The sequence below is a fragment of the Dermacentor variabilis genome, chromosome 5 (genome assembly GCF_050947875.1).
Source record: "Dermacentor variabilis isolate Ectoservices chromosome 5, ASM5094787v1, whole genome shotgun sequence".
Lineage (NCBI taxonomy): Eukaryota > Metazoa > Arthropoda > Arachnida > Ixodida > Ixodidae > Dermacentor > Dermacentor variabilis.
Window position 1 is genome coordinate 159,195,150 of NC_134572.1, and position 27,957 is coordinate 159,223,106.

At 48.4% G+C, this 27,957-nt stretch overlaps 1 long non-coding RNA gene across 1 annotated transcript; it reads right to left on the reverse strand.

Annotated features, from left to right (window-relative positions):
- Positions 1–7,235: 7,235 nt before the first annotated feature.
- On the reverse strand, positions 7,236–10,618 carry LOC142582013 (uncharacterized). The gene is made up of 3 exons (XR_012828357.1): positions 10,170–10,618; positions 8,168–8,371; positions 7,236–7,333 (listed from the first exon to the last, which is right to left on the reverse strand). It is a non-coding gene; the product is annotated as an uncharacterized LOC142582013 (long non-coding RNA).
- Between the last annotated feature and the right edge of the window lie 17,339 nt (positions 10,619–27,957).

The window sequence follows — 27,957 nt, forward strand, 5'->3', positions numbered from 1 at the left end:
ATTGAAAAAAAGCCCATAAGTAATACGTCTTTTAAGACACTTCAAATTCATTTGGAGTGTCTTGCTTTCCAAAACAGATCTTAACAGTATTTTCAGCTACTATATACCGGGAAAAAAACACTATGCATTTTACAAACAGCACTCATATGGCGAAATCCTTCGTTGGGCTTTATGAAACGTTTGAAAACAGTGCGACTTTGCAGAGGAGAAAGCCGGCACAAACGTTAGTTACAAGTTGCTCACATTTGACCGTTGAACAGTTCACAACAGAATCACCTGATAAAGTCGAATACTATGGCGCTAGGCGCCTTTGGTCAAAGAGCCGTATTACACACATAAGTTTTATTTCATTTCACAGCATAGAAGCCGAGCACCAGGCCAGGGGAAGGCGTGTACCCATTGCATCACCGATAGGTACCCGGTGGTACTGGGGATATAACCGCATACCTTCATCATGCGAAGTGGCTGCTTAAACAACTAGGCCGGAGCTGTGGTAACAGGACCTGCTGAACACTTTGTAATATTCTGAGTGAAAGCATGCTCTGTACAATTCAGTGACAAGTAACTTGAGTACGAATAATGTACCCTTTCACAGACTTTTATATGTGAAAGGGACCTGGATGGATCAAAAAGTTCATTTACATGCATTCGCAAAAAAAATTCCCACAGGCAATACATCCCGTATGGCACTTCAAATTCATTTGTAATGCTTTCTTAGAGAATACAGTACTTCGCAGTAGTATTCAACTACTGTATACATCGAAGTGTACTCATGTTCAGACCTCCCCACTGACTGGCTCACAACAAAAACTACTGAGCACTTTGTAGTCTTTCGAGTGAAAACATCTTTTGGACATTTCATTGACAAGTAACGTGAGTACGAGTAATGTACCCTTTCGCATACCTTTACATTTTATACACTACAATTTCTCGAAAAAAAAAAACATTCTTTGGCCAACTTTTATATAACGCGTACATTTTATAAAAAAAGATAATTCCTTACAATGGCATTATACAGCACTTTTCTAATTCAAGAAGATATGGGAATTCATAAAGCATTTTTCAGAAATGGAGGAAACAACTATTTTTGTAATCCTTGAACCAGTTTTGCGGGCAATGGTTCCGTTCCGTCTTCTGGATATGATTGACACTGAGTTAACGTCCTCGGCAAGATCACTGTGAGTGCCTCGGTAAGGAGCTCTTTGGTTCCAGAGATGATCGCAGTAGCCTGGTCTCACTAATACAGAACATTGCACATCACTGAATAGAGGCACACTGTGCCCTCCAACAATTGCATCACTCACAGCACCGAAGAGTGGCCGAAGGGGTGCCTCTGACGTCACAGTGTGCATCTATGGAGGCGAATATGCGTGACACTTTCTGGACAACATTGCGAGGCGAGTTTGTGCCTTCAGGAGTCTCCAACATGATTCTTGATGCGTAAGTAGGCTCAAGAGGTGGCATCAGTGGAGCCGTGTTTCGTATTGCCTTGCAGGTCGAGGAGGAGATCGCAGGCCACGTGACGACTTGACTGTCTTATCAGCCCAGGGATTGCCCACTGTGTGGCCAGCAGTGACCCACGTTTCATCAATATAGGATTTTCCACCCTTCTTCTCTGTACCGAATAATCTCGTAAATATATTTGTGTTCCCCACCGCAACAAGTCTTCGCACTCGATGGGCAAGGAGTTCCACGTTTCTTGCTCTTGAAGCCGATGTCCAAGAGGAAGCGGCGGATGGTCCATGGCTGAAGGGTCGGCAGATCTTCTGTGCTCGCGGATGCTAATCCTGCAGCACTGTTGGGGTCTCGTTGCGGTGGAAAATGCCGTGAACTATTTCTTAGTGCGGTCAGTGTGAAGCTGTCATAAGTATGTAGGCGCCTCTTACAGTCTTCACTTCTTGGCCATTTCCCTGGATGCGTCCGTAGTTCTCCGTCCATGTTTTCGGACGTGCCAAAAATTTTGCGTAAGCAAACACCGGTTAGTTCGCTCACCCTCTCGCAGATCTGCGTGATCGCAACATTCGGTTGCTCTTGTCGTAGCCTCATATACACGTTCAGCAAGATTTCCTGAATGCCACTGGAGAGGTCATTCCCACGGCTGTTTCTTCTGAACATGCCGTCGGAGTAGCCTGGCACGCCTGAGGCGCACCTGATGACGGCGCAGTGGATGAGGGTGAGCTTGATGAAGCAGGAACGGCAGATGCCTAATCGTGCTGATTGTTGCGTTTCGCCTGCGACACGTGGTTTTGCCGGCGCGACTGCGGCGGGGCGGCAGACATTTTGGCCCGATCGTCGTCGCCGCAACACTCATCGGCAGGTGTTTCCAGGCGCGACTGCGGCGATGCGACCGCAAAAGATCACCCTCTCATTCCAGTCATTGTGCCCGAAACAGGCGATGCCAAAGCAGGGACCATCCTCTCATTCCAGTCATTGTGCCCGAAACAGGCGATGCCAAAGCAGGGACCATCCTCTCATTACAGTCATTGTGCCCGACCGGCAGCGCTACAACAGGGTGCTACGAGATCGTGCTCGACAGGGTGCTACGAGATCGTGCTCGTCATAGTGCTACGGCATCGCTACGACAGTGTGCGTCACCATTAGCCCATTGTACATTCACGTGCTCGTCTTTTGAGGGGTTCCTTCTTGCCCTCAACTGCGAGAGTATAAAAACAGCTGCCCCCGGACGCCAAAAAGGAGGGCTCCGATTTCTTCTGTTGAGTGAAGTGCTCTCCCGTCTCTCTACTTCGGTCAACCTGACCGCCAACTCTTTGCGATGTTAAAATAAACAAGTTGTTTTGTTGTTACCAGTCGACTCATGCTTTGCCGGGACCTTCGGATGCTTCCAGTTGTACCCCAGGCCGCCAGGCCAACGCTACCCTTGGGGCTTGCGACCCAGGTACAACCACGGGCGTCAGCGCCGAGTTCCCAACAGATCGTACCAGCAGTCCGATCCAAACATCTGGTGGCAGCGGTGGGATCGCCTCCGACTTCAAACAACTGTCTGCCAGCGGTGAGATCGCGACAACGGAGGCCAGCAGCAAAGAGATGCAGTTGACTGTATGCTGAGCAGCTCAACGACGATCCGGGAGCAGTGCAACGAGCCCTGTGTGACGACTGGTTGCCTGCAGCGGAACGACTGCGCGGAATTCCTGCCTGCGAGGTTTGGTGAGTGCGGGACTTTCTTCTTCTGAGCTTTGCCAGGCTTTTGTTAGTGTCAGAAACAGAGCTGGTAATTGTGGTTGTCGTTGCTGCCGGGTTAGTTTGCGGCAAGACAATAGTAAGCAGTAGAGAAAGCAGCATTCAGAGCAGCCATGGATTTGAAGTCGTTGCGCAAACCGAAATTGTTGGAGCTTGCAAGAGAGTTGGGTCTGGATGTCTCAGACAAACTAAGAAAACCAGAACTGATAAAGGCTATTCTTGAGTTAGAGGCTGAGGATGACGAGCTGTCGGAATGCCTTGAGACCATTGAAGAGAGAGAGACTGCAAAAAGACAGGAGCGCGAACTTAAAGAGCAAAAAGAAAAAGAAGAGCGCGAACGTAAAGAACAGAAAGAGCGAGAGCAACAAGAGAAAAAAGAAGAGCGTGACCGTCAACACGCTTTGGAAATGAAGCGTCTCGAGATAGAGGTGGAACGCGCTCGTAATGGAAGTCAGGCACACGGTGCAGGAGAACGAGTATTGTTCAAAATGACTGACCTGATGCGGCCGTTTAAGCTTGGAGAGGACATTGGTTTGTTCCTGGTTAACTTTGAGCGAACGTGCGAGAAGCAGGGGTTCTCTCGGGAAACGTGGCCACAGCGCTTGCTCACTTTGTTACCCGGCGAGGCGGCCGACGTAGTCGCTCGCTTGGATAGAGAGGAAGCAGAGGATTTCGACAAAGTAAAATCGAGTCTGCTAAAAAAGTACCGGCTGTCTGCGGAGGCGTTCCGTCGGAAGTTTCGGGAAAATGAGAAAGGAAAAAGTGAGTCATATACAGAGTTTGCGTATAGGCTTATGTCGAACATGCAGGAGTGGCTCAAAGAAGAGAAAGCGTTTGGTGACCACGATAAAGTTCTGCAGTGTTTCGGGCTAGAACAGTTTTATAGTCGGTTACCGGAGAACGTGCGATACTGGGTCTTGGATAGGCCAGACGTTTGTACGGTGGCTAAAGCCGCTGAGCTAGCCGAGGAGTTTGTGACGCGTCGGGCTCGCGGAGCTAAGGACGGTCAAAAGGGTGAATTTGGCTCGAAGTTTGAGAGGCCGAAGTTCACACCCATGAGAGCAAAGGGGAACACGCGTAGTGCGGATGCGAGTGAAAGCAGTCCGACCAGACGTAAAGAGACGGCGGCAGCCAAACGCAGAAAGCGGTTCGAGATGAGGCGAGCGGGCGTTTGTTATACGTGCCAGAAGCCGGGTCACTTTTCGGCGCAGTGTCCGGAAACAACACCAAAAGTTGTTTTTTTTTCAATAGGCAGCACTGACGAGAACATGAAGCTTCTCGAGCCTTACATGCGAGACCTCCTCGTGAACGGGAAAGAGTGCCGAGTGCTTCGCGATTCCGCAGCAACGATGGATGTAGTTCACCCGTCTTATGTAGAACCCCATATGTTCACGGGCGAGTGCGCGTGGATCAAGCAAGCCGTGGAAGCTCATAGCGTGTGTCTGCCGGTAGCAAAAGTGCTTATTGAAGGACCTTTCGGAGCGCTTGAGACGGAGGCGGCAGTGTCATCTATGCTGCCCCCCCAGTACCCGTACCTATTTTCAAACAGGTCCGATCACCTCCTGCGCGAGAAGGGGCTTTTGTTTGGTGAAGCTAGTGTTCAGGCCTTAACCAGATCGAAGGTTCGGGAGCTCGCTGCAAAGGCGGTAGTTGCGGGGCCGACGTTATCAAACAACGAAAAAGGGTCAGAGGCGCAGCAAGCTGATATTCAGAGCACGCCCGAACTGAATAAAATTGAGTCTGTAGCGTTGAAGGCGCCAGATACTGGAGAGGAAAATCCCGATTCGGGAAAGTTAGAAGAGCTATCTACTGATTTGCTCATCGCGCCTACGTCAGACGGACTTGATAGGTTGCTAAAAGTCAGCCGGTCGGCTTTGATAGCCGAGCAAAAAAAGGATGGCAGCCTGGAAAACGTGCGCTGCAATGTCAAAGAAGGTATCGCCAGGAAAACTGCGCGTTTTGTGGAAAGAGGTGGAGTCCTGTACCGGAAGTATCTAGACCGAAGAGGAGTGGAGTTCGATCAGCTGATCGTGCCTCAATGCTATCGTCAGGATCTGTTGCGCTTGTCGCATGGGGGTTCGTGGTCCGGACACCTAGGAGTTAAGAAAACTAAGGACCGTCTCTTGCAAGAGTACTATTGGCCAGGGTGTTTTCGGGACGCAGACCATTTCGTGAGGACATGTGACACTTGTCAGCGGGTGGGCAAACCAGGGGACAAATCGAGGGCGCCGTTGAAATTGGTACCTATCATTACGGAGCCTTTTAGACGGCTCGTTATTGATACTGTGGGACCTCTGCCGGTAACAGCCACGGGGTACAGACACATTTTGACTGTGATCTGCCCAGCGACAAAGTTCCCTGAAGCAGTGCCGCTTAAAGAACTCAGCTCAGTTGAGATAGTTAATGCACTACTGTCCATATTTGCGCGAGTTGGTTTTCCTGCGGAAATCCAATCAGATCAGGGCACAGTGTTTACTAGCGCTTTGACGACAACTTTTCTCGAAAGGTGTGGGGTAAAGCTGTTACACAGCTCAGTGTACCACCCACAGTCGAATTCCGTTGAGAAGCTCCACTCCGTCATGAAGCGCGTGTTGAGAGCGTTGTGTTTTGAACATCGAACTGACTGGGAGCTGTGTCTGCCTGGGGTGATGTTTGCTTTAAGGACCGCGCCGCATGCGGCTACGGGGTTTTCGCCAGCTGAACTGGTGTACGGTCGCTCGCTTCGATCTCCGCTTCGCATGCTTCGAGAATCGTGGGAAGGTAGGGGCGACGACCCAGTCGTGGTGGAGTACGTGCTTAAGCTCCTCGAACGCTTAAGAAGGGCACAGGAGTTGTCAGGTGAAGCAATGACAAAGGCCCAGCAGAGGGCCAAGGTTTATTATGATCGGACAGCCAGGGCCCGTCGTTTTGAGGTTGGCGATGAGGTCATGATATTGCGCACATCGCTAAACAACAAACTAGACGTGCAGTGGGAGGGCCCAGCACGAATTGTTCAGAAACTGTCGGACGTTAACTACGTGGTAAGTCTGCCAGGAAAGCGGAAAGCACAGCAAGTTTACCACTGTAATCTGCTCAAACCTTATAGACAAAGGGAAGCAGTGGTGTGCATGATGGTAAACGTTCCTGAAGAGCTTCCGGTCGAGCTTCCGGGACTAGGCTCAGTGACGAACAGGGAAGACACCGGTCAAGTCATTAGTGACCTTATCAGTAAAGCACCGCTGTCGCCCGAGCAGAAAACCGAACTACACCGGCTATTACAAGAGTTTCAAGGTCTGTTCTCTGAGAGGCCTGGTAGGACTTCTGTACTTACTCATGATATAGAACTTACCTCCCCAGAGCCAGTACGATCCAAGGCGTATCGGGTGTCACCCCGCCAGAGCGATATTATGGAGGCTGAGGTAAAGAAAATGCTACAGCTCGCCCTTACAAAAATTTTTAGTAACATTTTATAAACCGTCTTTAGACAAATGTTACTAGAACCTATCGACATTCTATAAACCGTCTTTAGACACCGTAACAACTTCCTAGTAACCTCCTACCGACTATTGGCCACCGATATTGAATTGAAAGTATAGATATAAAATGTCGATAGAATTCTTACCGACTGCTTATTATCTTATGTCGTTAGAAAGTGTCAACTGTGAAGCGACTATTTATTGACCACCTTTATACATCCTAACAACTTGCTAGTAACATCCTGTCGACTATTCGCCACAGATAGTTGACAGGATGTTACTAGGAAGTCATTAGGATGTATAAAGGTGGTCAATAAATAGTCGCTTCACAGTTTTTAGGAAGTACATAAAAAATTTATTCAGAGGTAATTACTTTTCCAATTATATATTGCAAAAATAAGCTTTCATTATCTCTGAATAAAATTTTTGTTTGCTTCCTAAAAACTATGCAGCGACTATTTATTAACTACCTTTATATATCCTGACGACTTGCTAGTAACATCCTGTCAACTATCTGTCTGCGGCGAATAGTGATTGCCAAGTGGCTAGGTGTAGCATGCAACAGAAGAAGACAGGTTTCCATTTGTGCTTGAACACATCCATTTAATATCCCCAGGCTAGTAAGGAGGACGAGTTCTCCAGCTGCCCTGGAAGTAGGCTGAAATGTTGCGTTGTGTAGTCTAGAAAAGAGAAGAAAAAAAGGCAATATATTAGTTTTGCTCCAGTGATATTGCAACACACCATGCATCTGTTTCTTAAAAAGGAAGTGCACAAGAGACAAGCTTTCAACCCTGTGAGCTCTAAACATCTCCACCTGTTTTGTGCAAAGTCCTAAAAATGCATGAAATGACTGAATTAGTGCATTAAAGCTGGGAGCGTGATGGATGTGCGTAACACCAACAGATGCACGACACATAAACTCTATCATACCAATTGTCATCTACAAACAAAAGCTGTAAATCAACTTCAGTTTAATGAACTTCGATATTGGTATTGTGACCAGTACATGGAAGTTTCATGTGTGAATTATCTTAGGAAAGGCAAGGTGCCAGTCATAACTGTGCTGCAGCTTTGCTTGGGCACAGGTACATAGAAGAGTTGACTTTTGTGTTGCACTTAAGAACCACGAAATGATACAAGCACATGTAAGCAGTTGAACAGGCATTACGGACGTTCTACAGCAAGATTAGAAAATGCCTTTGCTGTGCAGGCAGACATTGTCAAAGTGAGCTTGTTACTAAACATGTTAGCTTTCCACAAGACAGGATAATATATTATCAGTGCATTCATATGACCAGGGCCTGTATCACAAAAATACATATGCCAACAGTAATGACAATTTTCTAGTTATGGTGGCAAAGCTTGCATTATAATATGCTATTATAATCAGGTTAATAGCTATTTTAGCAGGAAAGAAAGGAGTATACCCTAAGATAGCACTGAAATTGCCATGAAAGGAGTTTTGTTGAAAACTGCACAAAGAATATTAAGATGCTTCTTTGTGACACACATACCTACTATGGTGTTGACCTTGGAATCCAACGGATCCTTCTGTGGAAGGCATTTGACAGCCGCCCAAAGAAGGACCTCCCTTCAACGTCTTCTATTGAAAAAGGAGCTTTAAGGAAGCCCTCCGCGAAGTGAAAGCCTGAGTTAGCATCCAGGCACAGCCTCTTCAGCATGCCCTTTTCAACGTATACACCGTCACCGATGTCTACCTGTGAAAGAATACAACAACCACAGATTCATTTTATACACGTTTGATGAAGGAATGGTTAGGAAGTAGGGTAAGGTTTGCAAAAACGGAAGTCGCTGCTTCTCGTTGATTCGGTTTGAAGAACAAAGCAGCCTTACGTATACCATACATGCATTGTAATGAGCTGTGTACTTTTACGTAAGACTAGAAAGTATTGGGAACTTCAATGCGAAAGAAAGACATGCATCTGCCTAGAACTAAGTAAATGTGTGCCACCCCTTGACACAGAGTGAGATCTGGTGCTGTTTTAGTGATTAGCAGACATTGAAAGCTTCAAGCCTCATCGAGTATTGGGCCAATCTGTGCTCGATTAGTGACGCACAAGTGCTTGAGAACTATCAAACAAGATGCAATTGTCTTCAAATACAATTCTGACTTCCCCTTGCAGACATGCAGTTTTCAATTTACTGACTGCACTTGGGTGTAAAGATTTTGTCTGACAGAGTAAATAAACCACATACACAAGCAGCATTTTCATAATTAGCATAGTCTTTAATAGGTACTGATACCTTCAATTTAGAAAGCCCTGTATATTGGGCCTCATCAAACTAATTTCACAAAAGGTTTGTCAAGGTAGAAGCATAGAACTTTAGTCATTAGAAGACAGGTGAAAGGAGTTAATTATTGCAATTATTACTGAAAATTAAATTTTAGACAGCTCATCCCAATGAGAAATTGATGCAAGCAGTTTGTACATGCCACATAAGCATTTAGATATCAAAAATAGGGATTAGAGAAAACCTTCCCTTAGAGGTTCATTAGTACAAGCAGCCATGCCCTGGAGGAGACATAACTTCTTTTTCTGTAGGCAGAAAGACGCTCAAGTATTTTATTGACACATATATGTGCCCATGCATATATGTCATCTCTGTTGTAAACCTTTTTTTCATGTACATGCAAGGTGTGTTTATAACATCTCATTGTGCACAAAATTTGCGTAATAATTTAAAGACCGCGATTTTGTTGCGATGGTATTCCTTTTCGCTATGCGTTAGTGGGCTGACCGACGCCCCGGCCCGTGCTATGTACTGCAGCTGCCGGCCGTTAGCGGTGGGCGAGAAGAGTGATATAGAATCGAGGGGTAAGTATCACTACAAAATCGCAGTCTTTAAATTATTACGCACTGCCGTAACCTAAGATTGCAAGAGCTGACATCTCGTTATTAAGATTTGGTTGGTCTGTCTTTCTTAAAGGCCGGCGTCTGATTGAAATGTCTAGATTAAAAATGCACCTCGTTATTGTAATATCGGCCTATATCCGCTCTGTAACATAGAAGACAAATACGCGAAGGCACTCAAGAACATAAACAATACACACAGGTTCTCGCGACGCGGACCTCGAAACCGAACTATATACATACAAAAATCTTCATACAAGCTTCTATCTGCTTAAGCGTCAAACATAGCAATCGTGTGTCAACGCGCGAAGCCCATGATACATGGATGCATACATTACACATGTACTGTACTTGCGGGAATGCCTATATAGCGAATAACTTCTTGCCAGGAAACTACCGAACGAACACCAACTTTCAATGTGTTTTCATAATTGTGTGCCCATTCAGGCATAGCAATCAAGGCGGGTAGCAGAATGCAAGTACGCTGTAACATCAGAGGAAGCTTTCGTGAAATTGCTTGCTAAATGTGCACAGCAACATGGCTAACATACGATAGGAAAGCGCTTTGCTCTAGCTAGTTACACAACGCTCATTACGTAAATCATAAGCTTCAAGAATGCGCGCAAGCGCCAAACTTGCTTACCTTTCAAGACTTGGCAAACGCTCCTTCGTCTAACAGGTACAAGGCACCGACGTTTCTCTGGCGCAAGCACTGTAGAACTTCCGATGAACTCCAGCTCCACAAAAGCACAACCTTCAACAGTCTTGCAAACACTACAATTCGAAGCCCCAGTACCAGACTTTTCACGAGAGCGCGGGCAGGCAGCTCGGCAGAACAAAGGCAGCTCGGACGGGCGCTGTACTAGGGCACTCACTGACGACACTGGTGGATCGCTCGAAACACACGGCGAACTAATGGCGTTACACGAGTCCGGAGGGTTTGGGATGGTTACTGCACACGACAAGGAGCACGTTTTGTCTAGGCACTTCTAAAATATAACTCAAATACCACCTCACAGCAAGGAGCATTCACTACAACCAACGTGGTGTGTCGACCAAACAGATACTGCAGTAGCGCCACTCTGCGGTTTTTTAGAAAAATGTATCTTTAATGAAAAAATTGCGTGTTTTTTACTAATAACATTTGATAGAGTCCTTTAATAGATTTGTTTGGTCCAAAAGTGTGTACTTTGTACTTTGTGATACGAAGTTTAAGGAAATGTATATATAATAAAAACTAAGCGGATGTTGCCTTCAAGATTCGCAATTGCTTCAGGTGCATGCAGGTTGCAAAAGCACGGCCTTCGAGATCAGACTTTGTCACTCAAAGGAAGCCGTAGTGGGAGGCGGAGAGGCATTTAGGCCCCAATCGTTGGGTTTACAGTGCCTAGGTAGGCTTCCTTATTTATAAAGAACATACGGGGACTTCAGCCGAACCTTGAGCGAGCTATACAGACACACGCGGTACGATTCGGTGTCCGATCCGACGTGCGGCGCTGCATGCTACGGCATGAGCGGCGCGTAAGCTCCGCCCACATCCAGCTCCCCAGCTTGAGTTCACATCCACGTCGAGAAACGCAATAGAAACAACTCAGCACAACACTGCTTCGCTTTACGCGAACGCTGTCGATAAAATTATGCCCCTGTGAGCGACAGAACACTTCACGACGGCGCGTTGTCCACTGACGGCTCCGCTAAAGCCAGCGATAGGGCCGGTAGGCATAGCTAGGCGGACGTTGCAGCCGACGGCGCTTGCGATCCAGCCCGAGCTCGTCGAAGAGTGCTTATTTTTGCCAAAACAATTAACACTGTACACTTAGGTCGGCCCTAAATAAATACAATTGGTTTACTCGACGCAGTCGTTGCGAAGGGCAAACGTGCAAGCGAAGCGAGCGGCCTCGCTCAGACGGTCGGTGTGTGATGTCTGCTCGCGAAATGCCCTCGCGTCGCGGCTCCCGATCTCACCAGTAGCTTAGTGCTAGTGTACAAGGCGCTGGTTTGCATAACAGGCACACGTTCGAGATAATTTTACTGAACTAGTAACTATTTCATGTCAGAAACAAACTGCAGCGGGCAAGGAAAAAGAATAACTGCGAGAAACCGGCCAGCCAGCACCGCCTCCGTGGAGGGAACGTCAGAGAACGTGCCAGCCGCGCTGCCATTGGCTGCGGCCAGACGACGGTGCAGTTGTCGGACACGTCGGACGATGAAAATCTGCCCGGTTTGTCGCACGCCGGACGTCCGATCCGGCGCTTCGGCACGGCTAAACACCTCGATTCGGGCTGCAGTTTCGGCGCGTCGGACGCCGGATCGGACACCGAATCGGACCGTGTGTCTCCCGCTTTAGTTGGCGAACACGAGACGATCAGCGCGCCGTCCGTGCAGCTCCGTCTAGTGATATGGTGCTTGGCCTACGGGCTTCTTTGACACCTACTGAGCACAAATTCATGATCACCGCTCATATACACGCTTCCCATGGCACTAGCTGTCGTGTTTTCGAGAATACGTGCCCTCATCTTGAATCGGTGAGACCATATTTCCTCTTAGCGTCCGGTATTAGAAGCAATTTCTTTCTATGAACTTTCTACTATCATCTGTTACTAGGAAGTTGATTAAAAATTAGGAAAACAGTTACTGTGCAAAAAAACCTATTTTTTTTTAAAGCAGCCAGTCTTTGCATATTCATTTATAGTTCAGATGCTGTTATATGTTCATTTTTCACTAAATCATTTTTAACAACTTTCTAGTAACCAGTGTTACTAGAAAGTTGATTGAAAATTGGAAATTTACACCTGTCCATGAAACAAGACTGTCTTGCACCAGCCATGTTCACTGAATAATTATAACCTTATTGAATAATATTCATGCATGTTTTGTAACTTGGGTTATCTACTTTAAGAACATAATTATTTTTATTGACTTCCTATTGAATCGTGTTTCTAAAAAGTTAAAATATTGTGTCTTAACTTTCTAGTAACTTTCTTTTTACATACTGAAGTTAGAAAACAAGTAACCAACTTTCTTTTGACAAACGTTACTAAAAAGTAAAAGTCAATAGGATGTTACTAAAGTTGATAGGATGTTGATAAAAGTTCTAAAGAAAGTAAGGAAGCATTTTTGTATGGGCGGTGTTATTGAGGCAGGTGAGAGTGATTATACCTCCCCTTTGATTTTAGTTGAGGTACCGGGCAAGGAACCTCGTCCTTGCGTCGACTACCGCAGGCTTAATTCCATCACTAAGGATCAAATTTATCCGATCCCTAACATCGAGGAGCGCCTTGAGAAAGTTAGTAGCGCTCAGTTTATTTCCACCCTAGATCTTGTCAGGGGTTATTGGCAGGTTCCACTTACAGAAGAGGCTAGTAGGTATGCGGCGTTCATTTCACCAATGGGAACATTCCGTCCTAAAGTGTTGAGTTTTGGTTTGAAGAACGCGCCATACTGTTTTTCAAGTCTCATGGATAAAGTGTTGCGGGGACAGCAAGAATTCGCTTTACCGTATCTAGACGACGTAGCGATATTCTCCGCATCCTGGTCTGAGCATATGACACACTTGCGGGCAGTGCTAACCCGCCTGCGCGAAGCAGGCTTGACAGTAAAGGCTCCTAAGTGCCAGTTAGCACAGGCCGAGGTTGTCTACCTCGGTCACGTGATTGGTCAGGGTCGTCGCCGCCCCTCTGAAATAAAAGTGGCCGCTGTGCGAGACTTTCCGCAACCGCGCACAAAGACCGATATTCGGTCGTTCTTAGGTGTCGCCGGCTACTATCAGAGGTACATCCCTAGGTACTCTGATATCGCGGCTCCCCTGACGGATGCTCTAAGAAAGACAGAGCCTCAAACAGTCGTCTGGGACGAGACAAAGGAAAGAGCTTTTAGCGCCCTAAAGAGTGCCCTAACAAGCCAGCCTGTGCTACGATCGCCAGACTATACAAAAGGGTTCATTGTTCAGTGCGATGCTAGTGAGCGAGGCATGGGCGTTGTACTGTGCCAACGGGAAAATGGAGAAGTAGAACACCCCGTCCTGTATGCTAGTCGTAAGCTGACCAGTCGTGAGCAGGCGTATAGCGCCACCGAGAAAGAGTGTGCGTGTCTCGTGTGGGCCGTTCAGAAATTGTCATGCTATCTAGCCGGCTCGAGGTTCATCATTGAGACGGATCACTGCCCTCTCCAATGGCTGCAGACCATCTCTCCCAAAAATGGCCGCCTCCTGCGCTGGAGCCTCGCTTTACAACAATATTCCTTTGAGGTGCGTTACAAAAAGGGGAGTCTCAACGGTAACGCCGATGGCTTAAGTCGAAGCCCCTAACGTAGGAATCAGCCTCAAAATTGTTTGTTACTGATGTTTTTTTTCCTGAGGCAGGATTTTTTTTAACATATTGCTTTTGTTTAGTGTTTCAAAGTGATGATATGCTTTCTAGTGCAATTTTTCAATTTGTGGACGCGTTCTGAGTGATGCTAGACTACTGTAAGGAACTAGGCAGTGGTATAAAAAGGGGAAAGAGCCTGGCAGGGCTTAGTGAGGGTTGTGCCGTGCTTGCTGACTGAGCGGTTGAGTTTCAGCGTAGTTCTAACGCTTACCGGGAACGAGAACAAAAATGTGAACTCTCCCGAAGTCACTTTGCAGTGTCCCGTGCGAACCTGAACAAGAGAACGAGGCCTTCTCTGTGCGCTGCGCTCAAGAAACGTCGAGGGACGCCCGACTTCGGTTATGAGCATCATCGAGCGACATCCCTCCGGACAGCGGATGCAGTCCCCTGTCCATCGGGATCTCCTTCCCCCGGCGGGGCGGTCTGTTGCGTTTCGCCTGCGACACGTGGTTTTGCCGGCGCGACTGCGGCGGGGCGGCAGACATTTTGGCCCGATCGTCGTCGCCGCAACACTCATCGGCAGGTGTTTCCAGGCGCGACTGCGGCGATGCGACCGCAAAAGATCACCCTCTCATTCCAGTCATTGTGCCCGAAACAGGCGATGCCAAAGCAGGGACCATCCTCTCATTCCAGTCATTGTGCCCGAAACAGGCGATGCCAAAGCAGGGACCATCCTCTCATTCCAGTCATTGTGCCCGAAACAGGCGATGCCAAAGCAGGGACCATCCTCTCATTACAGTCATTGTGCCCGACCGGCAGCGCTACAACAGGGTGCTACGAGATCGTGCTCGACAGGGTGCTACGAGATCGTGCTCGTCATGGTGCTACGGCATCGCTACGACAGTGTGCGTCACCATTAGCCCATTGTACATTCACGTGCTCGTCTTTTGAGGGGTTCCTTCTTGCCCTCAACTGCGAGAGTATAAAAACAGCTGCCCCCGGACGCCAAAAAGGAGGGCTCCGATTTCTTCTGTTGAGTGAAGTGCTCTCCCGTCTCTCTACTTCGGTCAACCTGACCGCCAACTCTTTGCGATGTTAAAATAAACAAGTTGTTTTGTTGTTACCAGTCGACTCATGCTTTGCCGGGACCTTCGGATGCTTCCAGTTGTACCCCAGGCCGCCAGGCCAACGCTACCCTTGGGGCTTGCGACCCAGGTACAACCACGGGCGTCAGCGCCGAGTTCCCAACAGATCGTACCAGCAGTCCGATCCAAACATGATCCAGAAACGCTTCCGCAGGAGAGACGTCCATGTTGGAAACCGCAGTATGTCGAAGCCCCGATTCGTAGTGTGCAGACAAAATATTTTTATAACGCAGTAGACGATAATAACATTTGCAATCTTGTACAAAACTGTGACAATTGGGGCTTTTGCTTCTTGTAAAGATGTGTGGCAAACGCCGGGTTTTCACTTTGCAAGCGTTTTATTTCTGTTCAATAAAGAATTAGGCTTTCACCGTTCCACTATAACGGACGAGTGAAAACGTACAAAATGACGCGCTTATAACTCAATTTTTGTCGTTACCGCTCTATTTAGGCACGTAACAAATAAAGTTTGAAGTACGAACTATTTGCATCCTCGCGGAGGAACAGTGGCTGGCGGTTATGAGGGCGTGGGCGGGGATTCACAGCAGACATAATTTGTATCCGACTGCAGATAGCACAAGGCCTGTTCACTCCGATCAATTACGGCATGTTACCTGGCCCAGCTCCGTAGAACCTAGTGGGGATGCTCCCGAGTAAGCCGTGGGGATTTTGACGCCACCGCTTTCGTCACGCTAGCCTTGGCTATGGAAATGTCGGGCCAGGTAGCATGACGTCATGGATCAGAATGAACAGGCCTTGTGCTATCCACAGTTGGATACAACTTAAATCTAAGTGTATCCTTAACTAGGTGGTGTTGGCAGAACTCTCGTTCATTTCTTTTCGTTTGTGAGCATCATCATCACACTTAAACTTATTGCTACATATCATTAGCAAATTTTCACCTGTATCGTGACGTCACGATAATGTCGGGTCGGATGATGTCGACTCCGGGTCCGACATTTCGAGCTCGACCTTAGTATAGAATTATTTTATATCCTAAGTGCTTCCCGTCCTTCGTGCTCAAATGTGTCTACTCTTGAACGTGCGACAAACTTCTGTTAAGAGTTTATACAACTCCAAAAATATGCGTCAGTATTTATTTACGAAGGACATGGAAGGATAGGAAGGTTAAAAGAAAAGCAGAGTTTGAGACAAAAAATAGGCGGAAAAGGTTAGACAGGTAAAAGGTGACGGCCGCGTACGGCAAAGCCTGTGTGAGATTTCGCGAGGCACGTGGGTTCAGTGTCACTGGTACGTACCTTCAGTATGATGGGGTTGCGCCCTGTCTTCGGGAAAGGTGTGGCGCTTTTGAGTGGACGGTGAGCATAGCCGAAATAACTTTTGCTGTGTCTAATGTCATTTTTCGTTCCGCTTCGAGCACAGCGCATGTGCTCACCGAAGCACAAAACGAGCCTTTCCGAAGGAACCCACTGCGTTGGCCGCGGACAACGCGGTCCCTGTCGTTGCAGCATCTGCCAACGTGGACACAATTCGATTCGGACGGGTCCACGGCTTCCATCGGGTGCCCCGTCTTTCCTGACATTGACTACTCTGTCTTCCTTCAACAGCCACGTTATGGTCAGAACACAATGTCCTCCTTCAGTAAGAGGCTGGCTTCAGAGGGCAGAATCTAATACCCGTCGCCGCACAAAGAGTTCCGGCTGCAGAAACCGAACGCTAACTACTCGCAAATCCCTCTCGAAATACACGACAGATACCAAAGGAAGTGAGTGGTAACAACAGTGACTGCCGCTCCCACGCAGGAACACCCGGGAGGCATTCGAGAAGGCGCTTTTGTTCACCCTTCGTCCGTCTGCGAAAAAAAAGCCGCCTCATGTCACCGGGACAAGACCTCCGGAAAGTATGATGGACGCCGTTCTCTCGGCTCGGCCAGCTTCCTGCTCTGCACTGCGCGGCCTCGGGAAAGAGGACACTGTCGGTGGCGACAGTTGTCTCTTCTTCCACCTCTGGCTCCGCGAGTCGCAGAATGGCGATCGGAGCTGCGACGTCCTCGCTAGGAGGCAACCAGCTATTTTAGGGAGAAATAGCCCACCGCGCCCCCTCTGCGTAGTCTACAACGCCACGTTGCCCCTCCCTCCCAACATACGCACACTCGCTCACTACGCCCCCCCCCCCCCCCCCCGTCTCGAGCGTACGTCGCGACGGGAAACGGGAGTTGCACGCATGGTCAAAAGACGGCAAATGCGAGCACTGTCTCTCCCCTCGGTTTTCGCCAGGGGTCCACGCACGTTCTCGCTCGCGACCGATGCCTGGCGCTCGCGGGGGACACGGCGGCTGTTTGTTGTTGCACGGTCCCGTCGCTGCTGCTAGCTGGGGGTGCTACTGGAAGCAGACGGACCGGCCCCTCTCTGAAAGGAGGACGAACCTGACGACGCAGGGCGACAGCGGAGCTCGGGGACGAGCTGACTGCGCGTCGTCCTCCGCAGTGGACGCTGGCTGCCCTCCCAGACCCCGGTTCGCGTAACCGGAGACGCGACTTTTTCCGCCCGCTGCCCGAGCATCTGTGCTCCGCGTGGGTAGTAGCCGCGGTGGGAGAGCGTTGATGGCCGCCTCGTTCAGCCGAGACGGATGGACGATTTGCGCCTCGCCGCTCCCGCCGCGCCACCGTGTCGAAGGGAACACGGCGGCGGGCTTTGCTGGAGGAAGAGGGATCCGTGGACGTTGCGTGCTCGAGCTCATTATTATTATTATTATTATTATTATTATTATTATTATTATTATTATTATTATTATTATTATTATGAGTGCCAGCACCCTGGATAAGTTAGTCGAAGCTTTGCCAGTCGAAGCTTTGTATGTGCCAACATTTTACTGCGACAGCAGCTAAGAGCTGGAAAAAGTGGCGTGTGACTTCTCCGTCGGTCTGTACACTTTATTGAGTTGCACTGGAGACGACCATTCTCGTCATCAATGTTACCGTGCCGTCGTCAGGACATCTCGCAATCCTCAGCTTCATCATACGCATAACACGTGGAAAAAGATCTATTAAAGAAGAATTTTTCTTAAAGCATCTGCATATACTGCAACCCTATTCGAAGAGTTATCGCAGTAGTGGGGTATATAAACAAACATTGTAGAATACCCATTCAACGTAAAGACGATGCTGCCAGTGACAAAAACATCACACCGCCAGACAATATTTTTCAACATTCGTTTGCGCGAGGCAAAAGGCAATATATGTTTAACTCTTTCGGTTCTGGCAAAAATCGGCGCAGTGTTGAAGCCGGTCAAAATACCTAGGCGAAGAAGGTTTGGCAAAGTTGATGTACTGTTAGGATGAGGAGCGTTAAGTATTAACCAGAGTGCAAATAAATTTACGGCATTTAACCTCACGGCATGCATGGAGATTCACGAGATTCAATGAAGACCGGAGAAAAGCGACAGAAGTAGCGATCGTAACGCTGGCATATGGAACGGATGGGTTTCCATTGAGCAGACTCTCGCTTCAAGATGTCTGATTTTAAGTAAGCATGCCAAATTACCGAGTCATGTTCAGGAAAAGGAGGCACGTACTAGGTAGGCAAACTGGTGGCTTTATGAGCTGAACGAAGCGTACTTTGTAAGTAACCGAAACGAAAGAGAGCATCAGCGCAGGATCAATCACTATGTTAGGGCCCATGATACATCGTGAGTGAATAGAACACCCAGGTGCTTATTATAATCAGACACCTTTTTACCTGCCTTTATATGCAATCGCGAGCCCCACAATACACACCTATTTTAGTTCAGCATCAGTATTTTGGCCGTGAGTAGTCATCCTGTGAACAACAAGAGCAAAAAATATCTTCAGCCAATGCCAACCTCCCGAACTCTTCGCAAATTCAAATTTTGTTCTTCAATATCTGCGGAAATTTCATTCGCATTCGAGCAATGCGCCCCACGCAGGCTGCGCTGCCGAACGACTAAAGCGTTTACCATTGTACGTACCGCGGTGCAACTTTTTTAATAGTTATTAACTGCAGCGAGGAAGCCGTTGGTACACTGGATACCACGACACTTCCAGCGTTTTAGCTGTTTTCCTTCGCCTCTGTATAGTTTCACTCGCAACATATAGCCGCCCTTCTGTGCGACCAGGTGCATGACCACGTGCTCTTGAAGAGCGTGATGCTGGCAGCACAGAAAGACACAGTGTTCTCTCGATAGCGCCACTCTGGTCTGCGCGAATATTTATGCCGTCGACGAGACCGCTTCTCACGCAGAACGACTCGCGTGCGCGTTGAATTCCGCGGCTTGCGTCTCCAGCGGTCTCTGGACGTCTGGCGTGTGTGTGTGTGTGTGTGCGGTGTGTGTGTGTGTGTGTGTGTGTGTGTGTGTGTGTGTGTGTGTGTGTGTGTGTGTGTACGCCACCCGTTGCCCTTGGTTTGTTTATTTATCATTAGTTTATTTATTTACTTACTTTTTGTAAAACAAGGAATACAAACAGTCAGCAAGAACGCTCCCAGAAAGAGTCACGCGATCACTCGTTTTCTTTTTTTCTTTTCCTCCTCGCCGCTCGACTAAAGCAGCAGAAAGCTTTGCGAAAGAAATGGAGAAGGGAGGCCTGCTCGAAGACATCACCTTTGGTCTTGGAATTTATGGGGACAGCTTTACGAGCTTCCGATAACGACGGGGGCTTCGCGGAAACTACACCACCGCTGCACCCCCCCCCCCCCCCCCACTTCTGGTGGTGAACAGGGGCTAGCTCCGATAAACACAAAAGGAAGAAAAAGAGAGAAATGAGAGATCGAAAACTGGGCGAGGGTGTGACGATGTCTTCGAAAAGTTTCTTCTCTTTAAGTCCGAACTGGGAGGGTGTGTAGGTAGGTATGCGAGATAGGGAGAGAGAGTGCGTGGCCGTAGAGAACTGACGGGCAAGAAGCCTCAGAGATGGCGATCAGCGCGCAATGTTGCTAGCTGTAAACAGTGCGAGCGTTTGACCCCCGGGTGCCCCTATATAGACGGCATAATGTGTTGTGCTGGGAGACCATTGGGCCCAAGCGACGACCCCCGGCGAATTCGATATAGCGCGTGCGTATGCAGACTGGGAGAGAGAGGGGAAGCGCATGCGGACCCTTTTCCGCCGCCGAGGCAGTCACATTTGGGCCGATGCGCTTACACGCAGAGACGCAAGGCGGCGCTGCGATCGTATCGTCCGCCGGTACCGATCGCCATGTAATGCGCCACCCTCTCGCTCGCTCGTGCGCGTGCTCTGAGCTTCGCGGGATCGCGGCTCGATATCGGTTCGGCGATCGTCGCTAAATTGAGGCTTATCGCCGACCCGCGCGTAGCGTCGGGCGCGCTCGCGCGATGATCGCTCGACTTTATGGTCGACAGAGAGCGAGCAGCGTTAATTTGCCGCAATGCCCTTGCGCCCCGCCATCTTTACGACTCTCGATCGCGTCTCCGGCGGCAGCCGTCTGTCCGTCCGTCGAAGGCTTGGCGCCTTGATTTGTGTGTCTTTATGCGCCCCGAGGAAACTTCTTGGGCGCCCGCGCGTGGTGCCCGGCTTAAGAGGCTCTCCGGCTGAAAGTTTGCATTGCCGATTGCGAGTTTCGATCGGGGCGCGGGGAAGGACCGATCTGCGGCGTCCGTTACTCCGGAGTGCCTTATCGGCCCGCAATAAACGAGGGAGTTATTACAGCCCCGCGGACAGGTGCTGTAATCCGCCCGTGGGAGCTGCGCGGGAAGACATCTTAATGGTCGAGGATTTTGAGAACTCAATACCGTTGTGTGCGATTCGGAGCTTGTACCTTGTGCACCAGATCTCCTAATGCGCCGCCAGCCAGAATTTCGTGTATGCATTAATAGGGTAACGTGGCGATAGCGGTTTTATTACATTTGTTATCTGTGGCAAAGACTCACTCGAGTTAGGGCTTAGGCACGAAGAATTTGGCGTTGCATATGGCTTATGGCGTTACGGGGATGGCAAGCTTATTCCATCGCTGAAGTCACATCTCGTATACTGCGTGGTTATCGTTTCGTGAACTATACGTAATAGGAGTAGATAGAACCCGGATGTACGAGAATCTATAGTCCGTAATGGAAACCGAATAGGCAAGTCCAGAGTTTCTGAAGGCAACTGATCACGTTAGACTTAATGATAAGCGAGAAAACGCGTCGAGAAAAGTGGGGAGCGGAATGCCGCGAAGCAAGCCTGCTTGTCGAATCTGTCGAGGCCTTTGTGCCGCAAGACCCGCGCGTTCTGGTCTTTATCGGTCGAAAGCGAGCAGGCCTGTGCGAATGCCGCAATGCGCTGTCAATGCGTTGACCTTGTTTAAAAGCAAAGACCAACGAGCTCATAATGCAGTCATCAGCAAGAAAGCATTCCCGGCTGTTTTACATAGCTGCGATGGTGCGCGCGAGTCCAGCTTCGTTTGATAGTCGCCGCGTTGTAAAAGGCGGCTATACGACGGTGGAGCATCGCATGAGTTTTCCACGTCGCTACAAAAGCAGAAGAGCGAAGTAGCCTGTAGAGGAAGTCAATCACAGAAAACTGCGCACGTTGAAATGCACGAAATGGAAATTTTGACGGATCGCTAAAGAAGGCATCCACGACACCGAGAGCCGGCACAATGGCATCAACGATGTCGAGGACGTATACGGAATGGCGGTGAGGACGAAGGTGACGGCATGAGGTTACTGACGCCGCGGACCCGGATTTGTCCGCGTAAAAAAAAAAAAAAGGAAAACGCGTTGTGCCGGCAGAGATACGTCCGCCCTTTTGTAAGCGTCATTTCGGTGACGGTATACAAGGAACGACGCCGTGTCCCACGCACGCATGTTATCGATTAGAGCTCGCTATCGGTTAAGAATATCAGGCCAATTATCGGGAATCATTTCATCGATTAATTAATCGGAAGCCACACGGTGTAATTACAGTTGATTGTCCTCACCGCATATTCACATAGTAATTGAGAGAGAGAGAGAGGGGGAGAACGATTTTTTTCTCCTTCTGAAAGAGAAATAGAGATGTTGCATCCGAGACACAATGGATGATGGTGTCAATCGTCGTCGCTGTCCGACGCAAAAAATGGTGGCAAATTTCTGGCGCCTGCGGTGCGGCAGTGTACGGCCTTCGAGATCTGGACGTGCTGTTCGGACACCGCCTATTGCACTCTTTGTTTTGCACTCGACTCTAACGCGCACGTCACATTTTTGTCAGCTGCTGAAAAAAAAAAAAAAAAAGGAGTGTGCGTTAGAATCGATTACATCCGGTATTAAGCATAAAAGGCTCATCGCACGCAAATGCTAGTCCCTACATGCGGAGGCAAATGAACTCCTTCACGCCTTCTCTGGCAGTTATGCATTTTATTCGCTCATCAACGCGCCGGCCAGCAGCGCTCACAAGGTGATCGCATGGCGTTGTGTCTTCCCTCCGCTCAAGGAAAGCGTAGCGTGATCGCTTGTACCGCTCACCATGGCGCGGCTTGGGTCCAGAGACGACAGATTGAAGCTGCCGTCGCTTGCCTCTGAGCGAGCGCAGCAGGGGGCCGACGTTTGCTCCATTTTGTTCAGCTGACCTCCACCGATTAATTGCGATTATAGCAACAACCGCAAATTTAGAATGAGGCTAATCGGTCAGTTTCCAAGTTTTTGTTATCGATGCTCAAATGCGCATATGCGGGTTGTGTGCTCGCGCTGTACGATTATTACGCTTTCTTTTTTCATTCTGATTTCTGTTATTAGTGCGAAAGAATTACGTGTCCCGCGATCGCGGCAGAAAAGCCGGCGTTGTCCGCAACGAGTGGTACCAAAAATCAGTGTGACGTCGTCAGCGCCTTGTATGACGCGAGCAGTAATACAGAAGATAGTAAATGGCATAACAGCGTGATTAGTAGTAATTATGGGCAATTCATGTTAATTAACGAGAATTAAGGGGAATTAGAGCGAAGTAAAGTGAATAAATCTTAGACCAAGTTAGAGTAAGGTTACTTAAGGTGGAGTAAAGGGAATTAAGGTGAAGTTATGTCAGTGAAGGTGAATTAAAGTGAATTAATTAAGGTACAATAAAGAGGATTAGGATTTGTACAAATTACAGCCATGCCAATTAGGAGATGTAATGAGGAGGGAAGATAACCGATGGTCATTAAGGGTTACGGACTGGATTCCAAGGGAAGGGAAGTGTAGCTGGGGGCGGCAGAAAGTTTAGGTGGGCGGATGACACTAAGAAGTTTGCAGGGACAACATGGCCACAATTAGCACATGACCGGGTAGTTGGAGAAGTATGGGAGAGGCCTTTGCCCTGCAGTGGCCGTAACCATGATGATGATGATGATGATGATGATGATGAAATTAGAGCAAGGAGGATTAGGGCGGATTCAGCTGTACGGAGTTTGGTACAAAGTAGAGCAAGGCAGATTAGGGTGAATTCAGGTGGGTTAATGTTACTACAAATTAGTGCGAGGTGGATTGCGGTAGGCTTGTGGCGGACACGTGACAATGCATGATGTGACATATCAAAGACGTAACTAATCAACCAGAGAAGTTATTGTGCTTTGACATCCGAATCACCTCAGGATACGTAAGCGACAGTCAAGTTTTACATTTTCTTCAGATACTTATGGCGCAAGCCACTTGTTACAACTTGTCACGTGCAAACAGGTGCTCTAACTTCTTTATGCAATTCTATTCCTGTTTAATACCGGTTTTGTTTTTCTTTTATTTTTCGAAGCGCCTACCATTGCGATGTTAATTTCCTGCAAGAATGACACAAATGCACTGTGAGGAATAGGCCAAGAACCGGGCGTTCAATTCTTCATTTTGAGGTCCCGAAACTCAACCGTGGGTTGAGAGAGCAGCCGCAGCGGATCGCTCCGGGTTAACTTTGCCCACTTGTGCGCCACTGGACGGTGCACGAGCATGTTTTTTCTTTTTTTTTCTTTTCTTTTCTTTTTTTTTTTTTTTGCCGTGCGCAATACCACGGAAATGCGGCGGCCGGTGCAGACAATCGAACCCGAGTGCTTCGCACTCGGCAGCAGAAAGCCATAGCCACAGAGTCAGCTTGTTGGCTAACCGATTGGTATTAGGGGGAAAAAAAGACGAGTAAAAATGTAAACCAAAACCGATCGTATGTGAAATAACAAAATGCGTAACGTAGTAGTCGATATTCCAAAGTAAGGAAAGCTAATTTAATTAAAAGAAATCAAGGAAATCAAAGAGGGAATGCAAAGTGGATGTCACTAATTTCCAAACGCGAGCTTCACAATGTGTCTCATAAGAATCAGAATTTTGCAATTTTACGAAGGAGATGAAATCGTAATGGATATGGTTGAGAGTGATTAATACGGAGAAACATTAACAAGTTTTTTTTTTTCCTTAGGTAATCCCTGGGCGTCTCGGCAAACGTTCCTGGCCGAGAAGTCCGAGGAGCCGCTCGACTACGTAAACGCAGTCTAAGATCACGAAGCCGTATCTCCACAACTTGCTTGCTTTGAGTGTAAAACCGTCGGCAGGAAAGAAAAGTCGCTACAGGTTCCAGTTGATACGCGTGTCACCTGCAGTACACATGCCCACGCAAAACGACATACCTGTGAAAGCTTGCTCAGGCCGTCAGGCCTCCGCAGTGACCGGCATGCTGACTTTTCGTCACGTGGATTCGAGATGATGTTCATTACAGAACCTTACTTTTCTAGTTCTTCTTTTTCTTTTTTAAATATGCCTTATAGAGAGCTTGCCTTGAGGAAAAGAAAAGTGCCTAATTGCACAGTGCATCACCGACTTCTTTCCGCATCGCTTAGACGCGTGCCATTACCCACTCGCCCGGTTTTCTTTCGGGAATTTATTTGTAGTAGCGACGCAGGCTTGTTAACCCGTACGCCATCTGGCGGTAACTTGCGATAACGGCGGCGGCGGCGTTGATAATGAGCTTACGCGTGAAACACGTACAGGTACCTGTTTTCAATCTCCCGCACGGTCGTTGCTCGCGCTCCGTCTCTGAAGCGTGGGCTCCTTTATTCGCTCCTTGGAGCATCCCTGCAGTAAGCGCGGCAAGAAATTGGGCTTGTCTTTTTTATTTTTGGTTGCTCGTTCGCGTCTTGTTACGGCGCTGAGCACTTGCGACGAACCACTGAAAGAAAGCGAGCGGCCCGCATTTCGACGACTTTCAATTAGCAACGTCGAGAGGTGGTAGGCCCTTTCATTAACGCGCGGATTTACGGCCCTTATTCGTAACTTTCTAGCCGCATTATAGCGGGGCTTTAATCGTGAACAAGATTACGCCGAAGCGCAGCGAAGACGTTTCGACGGAGTGCCGTAAATGCGCATGTTAATAAAAGGGTGCATATTGCCCGCTGAAAGTTGCTGAAATTCGGGCGGCTTTATGAGATATAATTCATATATATATATATATATATATATATATATATATATATATATATATATATATATATATATGATGCTGCCCATTGAGTTACGCTCGTGAAATGCGGTGAAGTTAGACAGATATATCCGAAGGGGCAATGTCAAAAATCGCCTGTACAGGGAAAGTCTACGAAGTCAGATTTCAGCGTTTTGTCAGTACTATAAGTCGGCGAATTGTCGAATGATACTTCCTCTCCTGGGCGTTTCGAGGTACTCGGGAAATACTTGCGAAATTTTCGAAGCTGGCACGGGGTCATCATCCTTGCACGCGCGCCGCTTTCGACACTACTGATCGCCCCCCCCCCCCCACCAGTTAGATCGATTCCCACCAATGGAAACGCCCTCCCCCTCCGCCCCCCACAAGCTTTCCTTCGCGGGGAGCTCGCACGGGGCACCCAATATTTTTACTCGGAATTCGAACTAAACAAACGCAAGCTTGCGACACGCTCTAAGTGCCCGACTATGAAAGGAGCCTTATATAGCACCTCGAAACGACGACCAAAAAAAAAATGTCGGGGTGCCAAACGGCGAGGAATCGTTAAATGGAGCTTGTGAAAAATAAAAATGAAATAAGACCGATTAAAAAGAAAAAGGCGCCTGAGCCAATCACCGCGGACACGACAATCTGGCTGGTCGTAAACGAAACGCAGAACCGCCGGAATGGCGCAGATTGGGGAAGGCCTGCCGGGGCCTCTACGAAACGGTGAGTAAAAACCGCCGTCATTCTCCTCTGGCAAGAATGAAAAGACAGAGGCTGAAGGTGGCCACGGGCAAGAAAGAAAGAAAGAAAGAAGGAAAGAAAGAAAGGAGAGCAACGACAAGCCACTCAAGTTGAGGCGTGGAAGTCCGGTCGCAGGCACGAAAAGGAAGCGCAGGGAATAGGCGAGCAAATCGGAAGATTTACGCGCGCCCTCCGAGCGGTGTTTCATCCACGTCGCTCCCCTCTCCCGCCTCCGTCGCCTCCTCGTCGTCTCTCCCCCTCGCCTTTCCTCGCATCGAGAGTGTATGAGGCAATTGCTGCTGCCCTAGCTGCGGTGACTGGAGTAATGACCAGTCCGTCTTGCTCCGTGGTAATGACTTTCGATACGGGAATTTCGGCAACAGCCTGCAGCTCGCCTCGGACTCAACCGTGCGCGTGTTGTCAAACGGCCAGGTTTTTTTATAAATATACAGCAGGCCGCGGGAGAAGCGAGTGTCGCCGATAACCACGCGCGAGGTGGCGCTGCTGCTGCTGTTGTGAGGCGGGAGGCGTGCCCACGTCTGTCTCTAGAAGCGGAGCGTCCCCAAGAGTGGCAATGAAGAGGGCTTCCTCTTTTTGTTCTTTTATTCCTTTAACTGTTGTGCAAGGTGGTTCATGGACAATTTACCGCACGGAATTGGCGCGTTAATTAACAGCCTACGTTGCTGCGGCGCGCGCTTACAGCCATTGACACCTCGCATTTTTTAGTTGCCACGCGCGCTTCATCTGCCGATTGCAAGCGATAAAGTATCGGTAGTTGCGATCGAAGGGTCTTCCTAATGGGGGAGCGTCTCATTAATTTATGCAACGGGAAATTGCTCATTTAACCTGATTCAGTAACTACTACCCGGCTGCCTCTTGATGGCCCGGCACGATCCAGTGGGAGCACGATTAGAAACGTATTTCATTATGGCTGCCGCGAACGAAGAAACACGAGGAACGGCAGCGACAAGATCTAAAAGTAATATTTTCGGGCACGTGAGTCGCAGTAAGCCAGCAGCGACGACGATAGAATTATTCTGATACGCGACATCGAAGAAGGAAATACAATCCAATCAGATCCAAAACCACGCACTGTGAGAATCGATGCGATTGGCGAAGCATTTTGCACGTGTAGCTGGTTATCCAGCAGTGTTGGGGTTTCTGCAAAGCGTTGCCATACAGACGAACGGGCTTGTGCAAAGGCGAGCAATTGTGTCTGTGACGCGAGCGTATATGTCACGACAAGCAGCAAGACGACGTCAACAGTGGCAGCAATAATACGATGACGGCAACGGCATGACCACCGATTCGTTATCACATAACAGAAACGTTATGATGTGGTGCCGCCTAAGCCACAAAATAATATCAGTCAATTGTTATGTTTATGCACTGGCACCGTTCAAAATGCTGGGCTGCACCTTTGTAGCCATGTCATGTCCGATGCTATTCCTTTTGATGCTATTTTCGATCCGATGCTATTCGCTCTTCGTGAGTGGCAAAAGCAATGCTCCGCCCGCGCTATCAATCAGCCGGCCGTGAACTGTGGATGATAACAGTGGCATAGAATCAAAGGGAAGGAATAGCAACAATATCTGCAGGTCTGAAATGGAAATGGAGACGCCCACGCAACTGCACATATTTAAATATGTGTAAGCTTTAATTCTACACCACTTGTGTCACGGTGACACACACCTATTTCAGAGGATTGGCCAAGATTGGGCGCACATACCCAGTGACACAGACGACATGCCCAATGGGCCAAGAACGGGGCAGGCCGAATATCAGAAGTCGACAAAGATCAACGAACCAGTTGAATATCATGTACCATTAAAATGCACGTACGCTTTAGAAATAGGCGTGTTTCGGTCCGCTGCGCCCATGTTTTTTCACTCTTACTAT